Source organism: Micrasema longulum, unplaced genomic scaffold (assembly GCF_059751315.1).
Source record: "Micrasema longulum isolate JH-2025_06_02 unplaced genomic scaffold, ASM5975131v1 h1tg000335l, whole genome shotgun sequence".
Lineage (NCBI taxonomy): Eukaryota > Metazoa > Arthropoda > Insecta > Trichoptera > Brachycentridae > Micrasema > Micrasema longulum.
In genome coordinates, this window is record NW_028277539.1 from 308,901 (window position 1) to 325,004 (window position 16,104).

The following is a 16,104-nucleotide window of genomic DNA, read 5'->3' on the forward strand; positions in this document are numbered from 1 at the left end:
TTAAAAGCCTCGAAATTATTTTTGGAAGCCACCAAATCTGCATATCCGACAGGACCTATAACAGGGCCACGGATAGTAGCGAGAAGCTCCATTCGGTAATCATAGAGAAGGGGAAAGGAACAAGACCACAGGATGTGTTCAGAAGGAAAAAAGAACATTTAACTTGTATTAATATTCCCTTTTGAAAATACTAAAGGTCTACCGTACATTCACGGAGACTGGACCGCTGTGCGCGTGTAAACCACCAGCCCACTGCGTGATATCGCATGATTGGCCTATTTCACACAACGGTAAAAATCTACACGGCATGATAAAATACAATACGGTGGATCGATATTATTGTTTTACAAATATTTACTTATTTAATGCCTGGCAAACGCAATATTCAGTACACCATTAGACCGACTGATCTCCAGTCGATTTCTTTTTGCAGGATTTTTACCTGAGAGTACTCGCTAAATTTAAATAATGATTTTGATAAAATTATTAACTAACTTTTCGGGCTGTTTAACCTATTACGTAATGTAAACTACCGATTATGTAAAATGTAACTTAATTTGATATGAAAAAGAAACATATTATAATCTAATCAATAATCAAGAACATCGAATAACAAAATAATATTTTTTCCAAATGGGTCGCAGAACGTGTAAATTTCATACTCGGTATTGATATAAATTTAAGATATTGAATTCCCCGGTAAATCAACATAACACCCGCGGCCGAAGACGTTATCCAGTTTGGCGACGAAGGTTTTATACACCCACATAAAACACCGGATAAACTTGCGTCTATAAATTTTCCTTAGTTCTGTGTGCTCCGCGGAGATATGGGACTGTACCCACTAGAGATGGTAAAAAAATGTAACTGCTGTTTTAAAACAGTTACACCTCCGAAACACTTAAAACAGTTTCACAAAAATAAATTAAATCGTTTAAAAGAAACAAAATCTAAATCACCAAGCGCTGGAGAAAATACAAAAATAAATATTACGGCCCTTCGCCCTATCTTCAAACCTTTATCCATAATACCTACCTATTTGTATTATTATTACCTAAGGAAGAAGTACATATTGGTGGTTTAACTTAAGCTGGCGCGTTCAGAAAACTAACACTAACGCATATAAAATGAAAACTTTACAATTTTAAATAAAATGTGATTTTCTTCACCATTTAAAAACAACTGCGTTTCAAAGAAACTGTTTAAAATATGACCAGGGTAATATTTTTTACGTTTTTGCGCCATTTATCTCAACTCCATTCAATATTATCGGAATTCACATACAGTATTGAGGGACTTAATCAACGCACTATTTATCTAAAATGTCGACCCTGTCTTATGTATAAAACGAAAGCCAAGTTTACTAAGCTCGCGTAAACATTGTAAGTAAAAAAGCCCGGCCAATTTACATGCGCATTTTACGACAATTTCTTGGATATACAATATTGATAATTTTACGTGGGTAATTTATTATAAATGTTAAATTAATATTTAAGTACATTTAATACGCATATAATTCGAATGAAAACATAATTATAGGTATAAATGAAATGACATTTGGTGAATTTAAAGGTTTCTATTTGGATTTAATAAAAAATTTAAGCTAAAAAATATTAATATCATTCCATAAAATAGGGTTTCGATAAAAAACATTTAATAATAATTAAAAAACGTTTTAGAAACTTGGTAATTTTTTGTTTCTTAACTATCAAAAATTTGAGCTACAGAAAAAATTTTCATATATTTTTTTTTCATAACATAATATTTAATGCGATTAGGGAAATGGGAAGCTAAAAAAATAATTTTTATACTTAAATTGAGATTGTTGGGAAGAGGGGGGGGTTCGCCAACTGCACTAAACTGTTATTTTTTAAACGTCTTTACGAAACAGCTTAATTTGTGAAACAGTAACTGTTATTGCTATTTTTATAAAAAACCGAAATGCCCACCTCTAGTGTCCACAGCGACAGCGTACACTGTACTATGGACTACGGACTACCGCTCAATATTGTTATTTCTCCGCAGTTCCTTTTTCCGAAATTATAGTCCCGACTATGTTTTAAAAAAGTGTTTTTTTTTGTGAGGATCAAGTGCCGAAATTTAACTATTTATTATAAAACAATTTCTGTATAATATAGTGCTACCTATCTATGTTCATTTAAAAATACAAATGATACGTTTTTTCCTGTATCACCTAAAATTACTCGAATATCAAAAGTAATCACACATAAGTTTATCTGACATCTTAATCAAAGTAAAATAATAATAATCAAAAATTTTAAGCGGATAGATTCCTTGGTACCTACACTCTACACTACGCACACAGATGCGTTTCTACTATCATCTCCCAGGGAACAGCCAAATGTGAACCAAGTGTTTTTACAGTTATTTACTAGGAAAAAGACAATAGATCCTGTTTACTGCATACTAAAATAAAGCAGGGATGAGTTTGAGTTTGAGTATCGTCTATTGTCTTGTTAACCTTAATAATAAGTTAAGGAATGCTATCTTTGTTTAGTTTTTTATATTTTACTTTTTGTGTTGTTACATGTTCACTTAATTGCCATACTTACTAGTTCTTTGCTTAATGTATTATTATTGCGTTTTTTAAAATTATTTTTTATTATTAACTTTTTTAAATCATTCTTATGTTGTTGAAATTCCATTTGTCGATGCGTTTTGAAGCTGCAAGCCTTTTTGTGATGTTAACTATCATTTTATTTTTATCATATTATGTAAATGTTATCAACTATCAAATATCTAAATTTAGTAAATGGGGTCTAGAATTTCAACCGTCCATGCGCTCAGTAGCTGCAAGACTTGTTGTTATCTAACTTCTAATTGTGTAAATTAGCTTTTTATTTCGTTTTTAAAATATCACTTAAACTCTAAACTTCATTGTCAAATAAAAATTTTAAAAATTAAAATGTAAATAGGGGCTAGATTTCCTATTGTCCATGCGCTCTGTAGCTGCAAGACGTTCTGTTATCTAGCTCATATATATCATAATTGTAATATACCATAATTGGAGACGAGGAACTAGAATCTCAACCGTCCATGCTCTCTGTAGCGGCAAGACGTGTTAGGATATTTATTTATTATACAGCGCCCTTGAGGTGATTTTTCACAAAAATGGCGCTGTATAAATTATCCAAACATTATTATTATTATGACTATCTCTACCAGTACGTCTCACTCCCCAGTCCCATACTGTCGCACTGCCCTGCTTACGGAGATAGATCGAACCCATTCTTCTGGTAATCACGGTCACCCGCGTCTTTTATCTATCCTTCGTTAGCAACAATAACAATATTTCTTCTTTTTCATAACCACCCGCAATTTATTTTTTATATTGTGCGCTATAAATTATTTTAATTCGATGATAGAATCACAGATTGTATGACTATTTGACATATGTAAGTACATAATATTTTATTTTTTAAAATTATTTTTTAGCAAAATTAAAGTTAAAAAAATAAAAAATTCTTGAGGCCCAAGACAAACCTGGGCCCCGATTACAAAAAAACATTTACAGTGTTGAAAAAATAATAACTTGAGTCCACATGTGTGGTGTACCCAGGGACGCTGAAGGATAATAAGAATTAAAAATATACACGTAAATAAAGTGGCCGTTTCAACCAGCCAATGGCAGTTCATAAGCCCTGTAAATGCGTCGAGTTCCATATTTACATATGTATCTTGTTCTCAGTCTCTGTTGTAACATGTTTATATAAATAAATATAAAATTAGCCCTTTTTCTTATCATCATAATTTCTCTATCCGCATAGACCTTGTGGTTCATAGGGCACTGCATTGGCTCTCCAATTGCAGCTTATCCAGATATTTTTTTGTTACATGGAAGGTAATGTGACCAGTCTTACGCTCCGCATACCCGAAAACTGTTTTAATGACCAAGGGTCTTCCTGTCGGTTTCGCTCACACTAAAAAAACTATACACTTGTTTCTCAAAAATCAAGTAGCTTTTTTTTTTTTTATCTTTTTAAATTTTATATATTTAATGAAGGCAACAGAATACAACACAACAAATATATCAAAACGAAAATGTCATTTTAGTTGTATTCCAATCAGAGCATATTTTTTTTACTGGGTATGTCAAAACAGGGTGTGTGTGAGTGTATGTGTATGTGTATGTGTATGTGTATGTGTATGTGTATGTGTATGTGTATGTGTATGTGTATGTGTATGTGTATGTGTATGTGTATGTGTGTGTGTGTGTGTGTGTGTGTGTGTGTGTGTGTGTGTGTGTGTGTGTGTGTGTGTGTGTGTGAGTGAGAGAGTATCATAAAAAAATATATAAGTGAGGATAATAACAGTTCAAAATAAAAAAAAAATCAGAATATTATTTTTAAACGATATTGCAGAGTCTAGTAAAATGTCGTGTCGAAAGTATCTATTTGATTGTACAAGGTCAGGGCACGATTAAATTTGTTGCTGGATTCGTATTGTATTTCGATATATGAAAAAGTTTTGTGTCTGGTCCGCCTAGGTGGGATATTGACATGAATCGAAGAGAGTAGGTCTGGGCAGTCAATTTATGTCATGAAGTATTTTATGAATAAATAAAAGGTCCGCAAGTGCTCGCCGTTTCTTTAAAGTTGGAAGTAGGTGACACCTATTGTTGTTTCGAATGTCTTAAATGTGTTCTATTTTATCTATACATATTTTATATTGCGGATTCCATATTGTAGATGCATATTCCAGTGGACCACGATTTTAATTGAATTAAACTTTACTGCTTTCATTCACTCTGTGAGTTTGGCAAATTACGTGGAATAAAAAATGCAGGAAAAACAATTAACTGTGTCAACAGTAATGCGCTTTCTTTTCTGGAGCAAAGCGGTATTGCCAAAGCGGCACAAATTCTTGTAGCCAATATGTCAGCCGGGTCAAGGTGGCACGTTCCAGGGGGGGCGGAGGCGGTCGCCCCAGTGCTGAATTGGGCCGCCTGAAGCCCGGCTTCAGGTGACGTAGGCTCTGAACTGGGACATCCCCCCGAGGAATGCTCTAAGTCCCATTCGTAAGAGGTAAGATTAATCTCAAACGACCAGGAAAACTGCTGATATCGTGTAGCATCCTCTCAACCGAAAACAACTCCATAATATACCAACCAGCATTACCAATGACCCGTGAAATCACGTTTCGAAGTAGTACCACAATGTTTTATTTTTTATTCCATTCATTTTTTTATGCCTTTGCAGTAAATTCTTACTTTCTAAATTCTATAAAAAAGGTTTCAACTAAAATATTTCAATAAATACATTTTTTTTAAAAGTATTACCGAAAGCATAATTTTACGTAGAAATAAAAGAAAAAAAATTTTTTTTTTTTTTAACGGACATTGTCCATGTATACAATTTATAGGGTTTAATATTACAATAAAAGAATAGTTTAAAACATTAAAAAAATAAAAGAACCATTGACAAACATAAGGGACATCGAGACAAGATCTGGACTATTTATTTAGTGCTCGTTTAAATCGTTGTAAACTTAAACCAAAAAAGTCCAGATCTTGTCTTGAGTTAACAATACAGAGGGAGAGAGAGAGAGGAGAATTAAGGCCATAGTTTGTTCTATGCTGATTGATGAACAGTACTTCATTGTTTCTCAATCTACGAGTCGGAATATTGAATTTTACTTGTCCCAGTAATGATGGAACATCGATTATACCATTTAGTATGCCGAACATATATATGGAGCCAATAAAAAAGACAATAAAAAATGTCACAATAATGTATGTGATTTAAAATGCTTGTATTTATTTTCAAAACCAAAAAAAAAAAAGATTTTGATTCGGCCACTTTCATGTTCAATTTATTATATCCAAATTATTACAAGTTTTAGTTCAATACTTAGTCTTTATATGAGAACCCAGATACCTTAGTTTAGTCTAAATTTGAAATGGCGTAATCTGCCGGTCTAATAGTAATTATATTTTAGTTACATAAAACTTTTTAGTATATTTTTAAATAGAAAAACCTTTAAAAAAATTTTTTTTAAACTAATTTATGTTTTTTCATTTTTTTTTATTGCACGATTAAAAAAACAATCGTTTTTAAATCGCAAAATCGTATGATTTTCTCATTTTGCGTGCGTTTTACCAGACTACAGCCTTAAATCATACTTACTGAGTTCTTAAAAAAACAGTATATAAATAACAAGTATATTTCTTTTTAAATTCTTACGAAAATAAAACTTTGTTATTAATGTTACACAATTTATTTTTTATTTTTGCATTGTTTTTACTTATATACAGGGTGTTTTTTAAACCCTGTCACATCCGAAACCACGATGATCAGTATAACCAAGAAGACATACTGGCACATTAAAATAAATTTTTAGAACGAATAAAATTTACAAAAATAAAATATTGAAAAAACAAATGGTTGCTTACTTCTGCAAGAGTGAAGGGAGGAGAGGGGAGGGGGAGTCTGATACGCCGTCAACCACTTGGCCACGCCCCCCTCGCTTCTTCCCTGCAGAAGTAAGCAACCATTTGTTTTTATATATATATATATATATATATATATATATATATATATATATATATATATATATATTTTAATTTTTTTTTATGTCTGCGTTCTAAATATTATTTTAAATATGCTAATATATCTTCTTGCCCATACTGATCATCGTGGTTTCGGATGTGACAGGGTTTAAAGAACACTCTGTATAGAAAACCATAATAGGGAAATATCACATACTACGAATACCAATAAAAATATATGAAATGGATTTAGAATAATTAATTGTATTTTTAAAATCCATATGGGATATTGTGGAGAAATGTGGAGAAAGTCTTCATATATAAATGTAAAAAATAAATTTTAAAAAATACATTCGTAGAAAAACGCGACGTGATTGGCCTTGGTTGTTGTGACGTCAAAATTCGTGATATTATTCTACACAAATTTCAACGACCAGCAACAAATAAACATGAATCGTTACATATTAGGGGCGCGGCCAATGGAATGACCGTTTTTGCGGGAATTCAAAATTACAAATTTAAAAATATTTTTTATGTTACTCGTAATAAGCAAAAAATATTTTTTTACCGGACACTATTTCACGGACCTTTATTACTTCAAAATTTTTTTAAAAGTGAAATTTCCTCATTGGCCTTTTGATTTTGGTTTATTTGTAAATATTGTTTTTTTTTATTTTTTTAATATTATAATGGTTTTTGCTTTTTTCAATACATAAAATAAAATACATATTTTAAAAATTCATTCATAATATAAAAATAATAAAAACTCACATTGTAAAAAAAATTAATCACTTTTCACAGTGAATGATATAAATTATTATTATTTCATTACATTACGTGTACCGGGTTGTGGTCATGAGGTAATATTGTGGACTCACGGACCAAAGGTCCCAGGTTCAAATCCCACTCTACCACAACTCGATTAAAATTTTGCCAGCACACGTTATTTACGACTTTTAGGAAATGGTCTGAAAATTGAAATATTTGACTAAATAAGAACTCAAGTATTTCTTTTTTTTTAAAAATAAACATATATACCTTATATACAATCAGTCTCGTATTATAAATTTAGTAAAAATATAAAATCAATAATTTATATATTTGCAGGATGCCTTGAATAAAAATATTCACTTCGATGTTCCTATATTGTAAAATGCAAAAGAATAAAAATATATTTAATTCCGAATTATTTTTCCGCTTAGGTCGTTATAACAATTACATAACATCGTTGTGTACGTCTATTTTACAATGAGTTTTCAATTTCGGTTTAACCGCAATCGAGCAGTCACGCCCCATAAGTTATACGGTGCTAACTGCCGGCTGGAGATTAGTCCGCGTAACATCTTGGCTTCAGTATTTGAACTGCGCTCAGCGCGTACGATTAAGGGTAATCCACGATCATAAAGCCCTCGGGGGAGGCTTAGGCACGTGTGACGTCACTGTGGAATCGTGCTGGACGAGTCCAGTAAGGGGTATTGTAATACTTTTGATAAGCCATCTTAGACTACATATTACACCGGAACTAGCACAATGCCCCGTTTTGTAGGGGGATTATCACAAACGATCGATATTGGATGTAGCTTATTTTTAAAATTATTTTTGTCTTATAAAGGTTTTACAACTCAATGTTTTTATTGCTAAAAGCAGTATCTTACAGTCAACCAAAAGACAGGCTGGTCAAAAGAAAACATTGTGCATTTAGAAGAAAGGAAATATATAAAAATAGACATCATTATTTTCAAAAAGTAGCTGTTCTTTCGTGGGTAGATAAAGCTTGCTCGTGTAAACTTATTTTTTTTAAATTACTTATGTAATACACATTATATATATATATATATAAGAAAAGTGGGATCAGTGCCTCGATTATAAACGCTATCTTCATCTGTATATATATCGAGATGGTATACTTAACTTCTGTATCTTACCTCGGTATGTTCTATGATGAGGTATGGTAGGATATTTACTATCCTATTACACTCATTATGTTTCTCCTTAACGAGCTTAGGTCATGGGCCAGAAAGGATAGCGTAATGCTTTGGCAAAAAGTACCCAGTCAGCACCATGCGAAGGAACTGATAAAAGGGTTCTCGCAAAGGTTTGCCTTCAACCTAAAAAAGCTCAGCCGAAATCGAGTGAGGGTTATCACTAGAGCCCTTACCTTAACACCTTACTAGAATGAACTTTTCCGAAAATTCCAGCTGTAGGTTCTGCATCGCAGATGAGGAAACACCTATACACCTTCTATGTGAGTGTGATGCTTTGCATCATAAAAGGAGTCTCATCCTCGGGGCACCACTGGTTAAACCTGAGGATGTCAAAGAGCTCGCTCCCTGCCTAATAGCCCGATACTGTGCGGATGGGCTTGGAGGGGAGATTTAGCAAAATGTAAACTCTCGCCTTCCACACAGTAGCCAGGCTCTTTATAGACCTGGGCTTGGAGGGCGAGAACTATTCACGGGGACCCGTCACAATAGATCTACACAGGTCGCAGTGACGACAGGAGCTTGCAAGCACTGACCCCCACCTCTAAGCATAAGAATAAGTATATTTACTAGGGTATTATGAGGCTGATTTTACATATTATAATCATACCGGCCCTTGTCGGCACCGGTATGAAGGTAACAAATCCTAAATAAGATATGGTTAGAAATTGAATATTACTACCAGAATTATCTTCTTAAAAAAAGAGATCAATTAGAATTCTATAAAAAAAGGTTTTAACTAAAATATTTCAAAAACTATTTTATTTTTAAGTATTACCGAAGGCATAATTTTACGTAGAAATAAAAGAAAATGTCATAAAAATGTATGTGATGTAAAATTCTTGTATTTATTTTCAAAAACAAAAAAATTAAGATTTTGCTTCGGCCACTTCCATGTTCAATTTACTATCTTCAAATGATTACAAGTATTAGTTCAATACTAAGTCATATATGAGAACCCAGATACCTAAGTTTAGTCTAAATTTGAAATGGCGTAATCTGCCGGTCTAAAAGTAATTATATTTTAGTTTCATAAAACTTTTAAGTGTATTTTTTAACAGAAAAACCTTTAAAAAATATGTTTTTATCTATTTTATTTTATTATATTTTTTATTATTGCGCAATCGAAAAAAAAACATTCGTTTTAAAATGGCAAAATCGTATGATTTCCTCATTTTTCGTGCGTTTTACCGGATACCTATAAAAGTACATGGTCAAAAAATACATCGAATTATTCAGAGCTCGACACCAACCATTTATTCGGACACTACAAGTACACCTAAATCACCCAATGTATTACATACGTATATTATATGTAGTTGTGTCGTGTTTGTGTATGTGTGTGTATGTGTGTATGCAGATTTCATTTGGCGAAGCGATGCCCGGAATCCGGTAGCACAATGGAAACCACACCCCTTTACACTTCAAAGGAATTCCTAGTTTTGGCGGATTCCAAATGCATTCACACATCCACGGAGCTACGAATATAGGGGAACCTCGTTTATTATTATGTTTTTTTTCCTGTTTCCAGATGTATTAAAGAATACCATTTTGTGTCTCAAATAGAACTAGAACCCTACACGAGTGTTTTTGACTCAATGGCCACTGTCGGATAAAAATCTTAAAAAAGAAAATTCAGTGTAATTTAGTCCGCATCGCTGCAATATTTCATAGACCCTGTACTGGTGCCTAAATCGATGGACTGATCATCATTTTCTCCTTCATTTTTATTTATTATAACTCCTGTGTGGCTATGATGTCACGTGAGCCTACATAGGATACAAGACTTTATAAATCTCTCTTTTTTTTTTAAATAATGAAGTCGTATTTTTTCCTAATAAATAACATGATAATTTTTTCAATACCTGTATTTTAAAATATAGTTTTAAAGTATAGGCATTTACAGAACTTATGACCTGTCATTGGCTGATTCAAGTGGTCACTTTACACACTGTAATATTCACCATTCTACCATCCACATTTTCTTAACTATTCCATCTGTTGTGAATTAAAACAGACGAAACCTTCACCATGTGGGTTAGATTCATCCGGCTAAACCAATTTCACATACTAGGCAACGCCTGAAAACAATTTTCCAATTTTTATACTTCTTCTTTTACCAGTTGGTAAATTCAACAATGTTCCGAATATGTCCAAATGTTTGCAGTCAGGCTGCATTTCAGATCTAAATTTAGACCTTAATAACTCCCTAGGGAGAAAATCCGGCCTGTCTGCAAACATTTGGACATACTCAAAACATTGTTGTATCTCGTCTTATCCTAATTGTAACACGACGTTACAGCCCCGTTTGTAGATACTGTAATAAAAATATTAATAATGTAATAAGTCAATTATATTTATTATCTTTCATCCATGACACGCGTACATTTAAATGATGTCCATGCTGCACAACTCCCCACACACCCTCCCTAGCCCTCGGAAAGTGTACAAAGCAGTCCGCAGACGTACATATTGTGTACATTATAATATGTTTTATCCATTTCATTTATTTTTCAGCTTAAATAATTTACTATGTATCTTTGTTATAGTAATTTTTAACAATCGACTCTATCAGGAATTTGTGCAAATATTTTTCGCTTCTATGAAGGTCATTTATTTATTTATTTATTCATTCAAAATTACAAAATTAAATATTTATGAACTTATTAAGGCCTTTTAGGCTATGCCCGTGTCAAGCCACAATAAATAACAATAAAAATACATAGTAAAATTAAATAGATCAAATTATTATGACATAGAAAAACAATCTATAAAAAAAGGTAAATGTAATAAATAATCAGAAATAATTTTTAAAATATAAAATAATACAAATTAAGAATCACAGATAATCAAATATACAAAATAGTGGTATCAATAAAATCAACAAAATAATAGTAAAATATAGTAGTATTAAAAAAAACAAAATAAGAGAATCATTTAAATCAACAGAAAAAGAATATATACATAAAAGCATACTTGAAATGATAATTGAGATATGTATTCTAGAAACTCACTGAATACTAAAGTAAGAAATATAATAAATAGGAGTAATAAATCATATGCCAAATAATAGGACGTACTAAATTAAATTAAACAAAAATATATAATGAAAGAAAAACATAAAAATTAAATTAAACAAAATTATTTAAATCGTATTAAAATGAGCTTGAATATAAATAATAAATATAGTATACATTCATGAGTTCTGTAGCTGCTAGACGTGTCTTGATCTCGCTCGCATCCGTAAATTCAATACATCGAGGCTTTACTGACAGAATGCATTAAGTCATTAAAACAAGTTCCGAGATTATTTTATTCTTTCAACGCATTATTTCTCCCACAATTTTCTTTTTTTTTTAGTTTTGAAAGAGTAAGCTTTATTTTAGGCAAAGCATAAAATTTGAAATCAACATCTTGCAACTATATTAAAAAATATTTGAAATATATGTTGACTTAATACATTCTGTCAGTATATTGTATAATTAAACCATACGCTCTGTAACTGGAAAATATTTTTGTTGTGTAATTATAATATATGGCACCCTTATCAATTTATAAAAAATATTTACTAAAGAAATTTTCTTTTTTTTTTCTATTTTTGGAGACCTTATCACGTTATTTTTTACGCTTGAATACGCTTATTTTACCAACTTTTTTCATGTTTTTCAATTAAAATTTAAGTGCTGCAAGCAGCTTCAAATAATAAATTGAATTATCATGTTATGTACGTGAAAATATACATATATATATATTTTTAAATATTTTATTCCCCCGTACATCTTTTCACACTACGATCCTGTCTTTGATTTTCTGAATTATTTATTTATGACAAAATACAAGGTTTTTAAACTTCTCATATTACATTACATTACATATTTTATTTGTACGAAATATTCCCAATCAGCAAAAGTGCTGGTATGAGGGGATATTATATGTAATAACACAATAGTTTAAATAAAAAGTCGATAAAATAACATAACATATCACTCGTCACACGGGCTCTAAGAACTGTTTTATTGAGGTGTTTTTTAAGTACGTATATGTTTTGTATATTTTTAAGGTCATTAGAAAGTGAATTGTAAAAATTTATTGCTGTACACAAAAAACTGTTTCTTTTTCTGTTGGTCCTAGGTTGTTCGTAAGTTAAATTATTTGATGTTCTTGTATTTATTTTATGTATGTTGTAGTTAAAATTAAATTTAATATTTGTTTTTATTTTATTCTTTTTTATCTTAAATTTTATTGATATTTTTTCTGTGTAGATTAATTCCTCTAGAGTGAGCATTTTTGTTATTCTATATAAATCTGTGGTTCTAGTATATTTATTCAAATTAAATGTTACTTTAAGTGCTTTATTCATTGTTCTTTGTATTGATTCTTGCATCTGTTTACTACATTGCGACCATATTGGTAATCCATATACGAAGTGTGGAAGTAGTATATCATTAATTTTGTTTTTTATCAAAGACTTCTGTTCTTCTCATTATTCCAATTTAAAATACGATCATTACAAGTTTTAAGAACTTTGATTTCAATTTCAATACGTTTATGTACATTACAAAAATATATTCAAGGCATGCATAGCACGAAAAAAAAATAGCAATACAATTTGAATATGAAAAAATGGTACTTATAAGATGGTAATGAATTGGACAGAATGTCTGCAGCCGTTCCATAAGTGTTACCTAACCTATGCAGTCTCGGTATTAATGAATTGTTTTGTTGGTTGGAAGAAGTACTGGAGCAATGAAACAATAAAGTACTCCTAGTGTTGACAGCAGGTACTCTAAAATTAATCAATTCAAGTATTTTTGGTGCGTCAAAAAGAGAGTTTACAATTTTATACAGTACAATGAGATCATTAATAGTTCTTCTTTCAGAAAGTGTTGTTAGGTTAAGCAGTTTTGATAAATAGTCATAATTCATATTTTGTATTGGAATGTTTAGTTTGTAGTTTATATATCGTAGAAATTTATGTTGAATATTTTCTATATTATAATCATGAACATTATAGCAGGGTGACCATATTGATGAATTAAAATCTAAAATACTCCTTACAAGAGAACAGTATAATATTTTCAATGATCGGATAGACTTGAAATTTTTTGTATTTCTCAAAATAAAGCCCAACATTTTTAATGCCTTGCTTGAAATTTCATTGACATGATATACAAAAGACAATTTTTCATCAAAAAATACCCCGAGATCCTTTATCACTGATACTGTAGAAAGATTGACACCGCTAATACTGTAACAAAAAATGAGCGGTTTTTTTATTCGATGAAAACGAATGATCTGACATTTATTAGTGTTTAAGTACATTTTATTTATATGTCGAAATCTGAAGAGATACGGTTGATTAAAGACATTACTCTTCCTACTGGCATTACCATTGATAAGCCTCCTTTTTTACGAAATATTCTAACGTTGAAGTAAAACCTTGTTTATTCATTAAAATAATTCGTATGTAAATTTCTTTCTTAGGCTTGTCTGTGATTTGGTTGTGTTCGTTTCTCATTTGTATTTTCTCTCATTTTTGCAGGTAAATTCCATCAGCCATCTTGTCCGGTGTGAGTCCATGATGCTGACGTCGCCCATAATGGTAATTTGTACAAATAAAAACTTTTTTTCATTGCATGTCCTCGAAAATATATAATATGCATATTGCATGTCATCTAGTCTGTACATATTCAGAACTGTATTCACACAACGCATTTTTTATTATTTTGAAAAATGATATTTTCGACTTAACGCAACATTCCCAAAATTGAAATATTTCAGACTCTAATATTTTTAAATGAGTCGCCCATTTCCAAAGTTCATCTCGCTTGGTTTTGAGATATTCACGTAAAATGTGTATATACTATAGACCTCTGTTTTAAATATAAATGAATAAAAAAATAAATTAAAAATAGCGTCAACGAAAAACACAACGTTTTTTAAAATATAACCGATAGTTTTTAAATTATTTTAATTTACCTATATCGAGCCGTGATCGCCAAAACACCGTAACCGACAAAGGCAAATTTTATTTTTTCTCAATTATTAAGGAATACAATTTGAAAACCAAGTTTTGAAATACAGATTGATTCTCAAAGTTGTTAATTGAGAAAAAGTTGTCGGTTTCGATGTTTTGGCGATCATGGCTCAATATCATGGATAAGATGAGTTTTGTTACTGTTTTATGACACTTGAGAATTTTTAAAAAGAGACATATTTTATTATAGCAAAGAATAAGTCCAAAGGTAAACAATATGTAACTTGAAGATGAAAAATATGATATTATTTGGAAATGGGGAGCAGATGGACAAGATTTCCTTTGGAATTGGACGATGTTTTTCAGCCGTTATGCTGACTGTAAAATACTAGCTTAGGATTTTTTTCTTGAAGATTTATGTGCCATACTTTAATTACCCATAATTAGCATACTCGGTTCATTTTTGATAAAAACTGGACAAGATGAATTTCAGAAATAGGTTACTCGAATATTTTTATAAGAAAAAAGAGTTGGAGCACTGTCAACGAATAACGGACTGTATAATGTAAAAACGAATATCATTCATTTTTGTACAAAGTTGGAATATTTGAATAAAGAAAAGGAGCACGAGAATGGACCTACATTTGATGCGATAGTCTTCAATATGGACGATAAAAGTTCACTGTAACACGTGATATTTAACGATTTATTATAATAACGTTCACAACGATACGCGACGATTCTTAGAATTATTATATATGTGATTTAATGTCAAAATTTTGTTTATGACGTTCTATATCCAAATGCTCTATTTTTCTATCTCGATGTTAGGTAGGTACCATAATGATGGGTCAGAGAAGGATGGGAAAGAAAGGTAATCAGCCAAGTATAATATCGATAAATGCCGTTTTATACTAAACAAGCACCATTATGAATAGTATTTTTTAATTGGCCTTTAAATTTTCCAGTGGGTTTAATCTATCTATTTGTCTGACTAACTGAAACTATTAGAACATACTTAAAATATGCTTTAATCAACATAATACGATAACAGACACTTAGAAGTGGCAGGAACCATTTTAATATATTTCTGCTGAAAAATTGCATTTTTCATATAACCGCTCTATCCAGTTAGACCGTCAATGTGACCTTATAAAATTGATGACAAGTTTGTACCTTTTGACCTTAAGTTGTAGTGGGGTGCAGATTCCCGATTGGAGCTTGCCTGCGCCCCTGACATTTCGGTGGAGGCAGTGCCGCATTGGAATTTTTTTTTGGGACTGCGCTAACCCTACTTGACTGGAGTGAAAACGTATATTTTATTACATCGATTAATTATTGACAGAAACTTCTGGGAAATATTATATTTGTGTTTTTTACTATAAAAGTAAATATGAATAAACAAGTAAATAATAATACACTTAAATTATTATGAAAATAAAACTTTACACTGATAACAAAGTTTTATTTTCATAATAATTTATAATGAAGTGTTACGAAGTGAATGCCGATTCAATTAAAAATAATACACTTATTTTGTTCGATCAATTTACGAGTTTGTATTAATTGTATTTATTTTTATTTAATTCACCTAAACGCCCGGAGGGCTTTTACAAATACGCTTAAAAATAGCTTTG

The 16,104-nt window shown here is 31.1% G+C and overlaps 1 long non-coding RNA gene across 1 annotated transcript in view; it reads left to right on the top strand.

The window, feature by feature from the left end:
• Positions 1-14,051, top strand: part of LOC148282354 (uncharacterized) — a 55,479-nt gene extending 41,428 nt beyond the window's left edge. Inside the window, exon 3 of the long non-coding RNA XR_015822113.1 lies at positions 14,033-14,051. This is a non-coding gene — a long non-coding RNA (uncharacterized LOC148282354). The remainder of the gene's footprint in view (positions 1-14,032) is intronic.
• Positions 14,052-16,104: the final 2,053 nt, after the last annotated feature.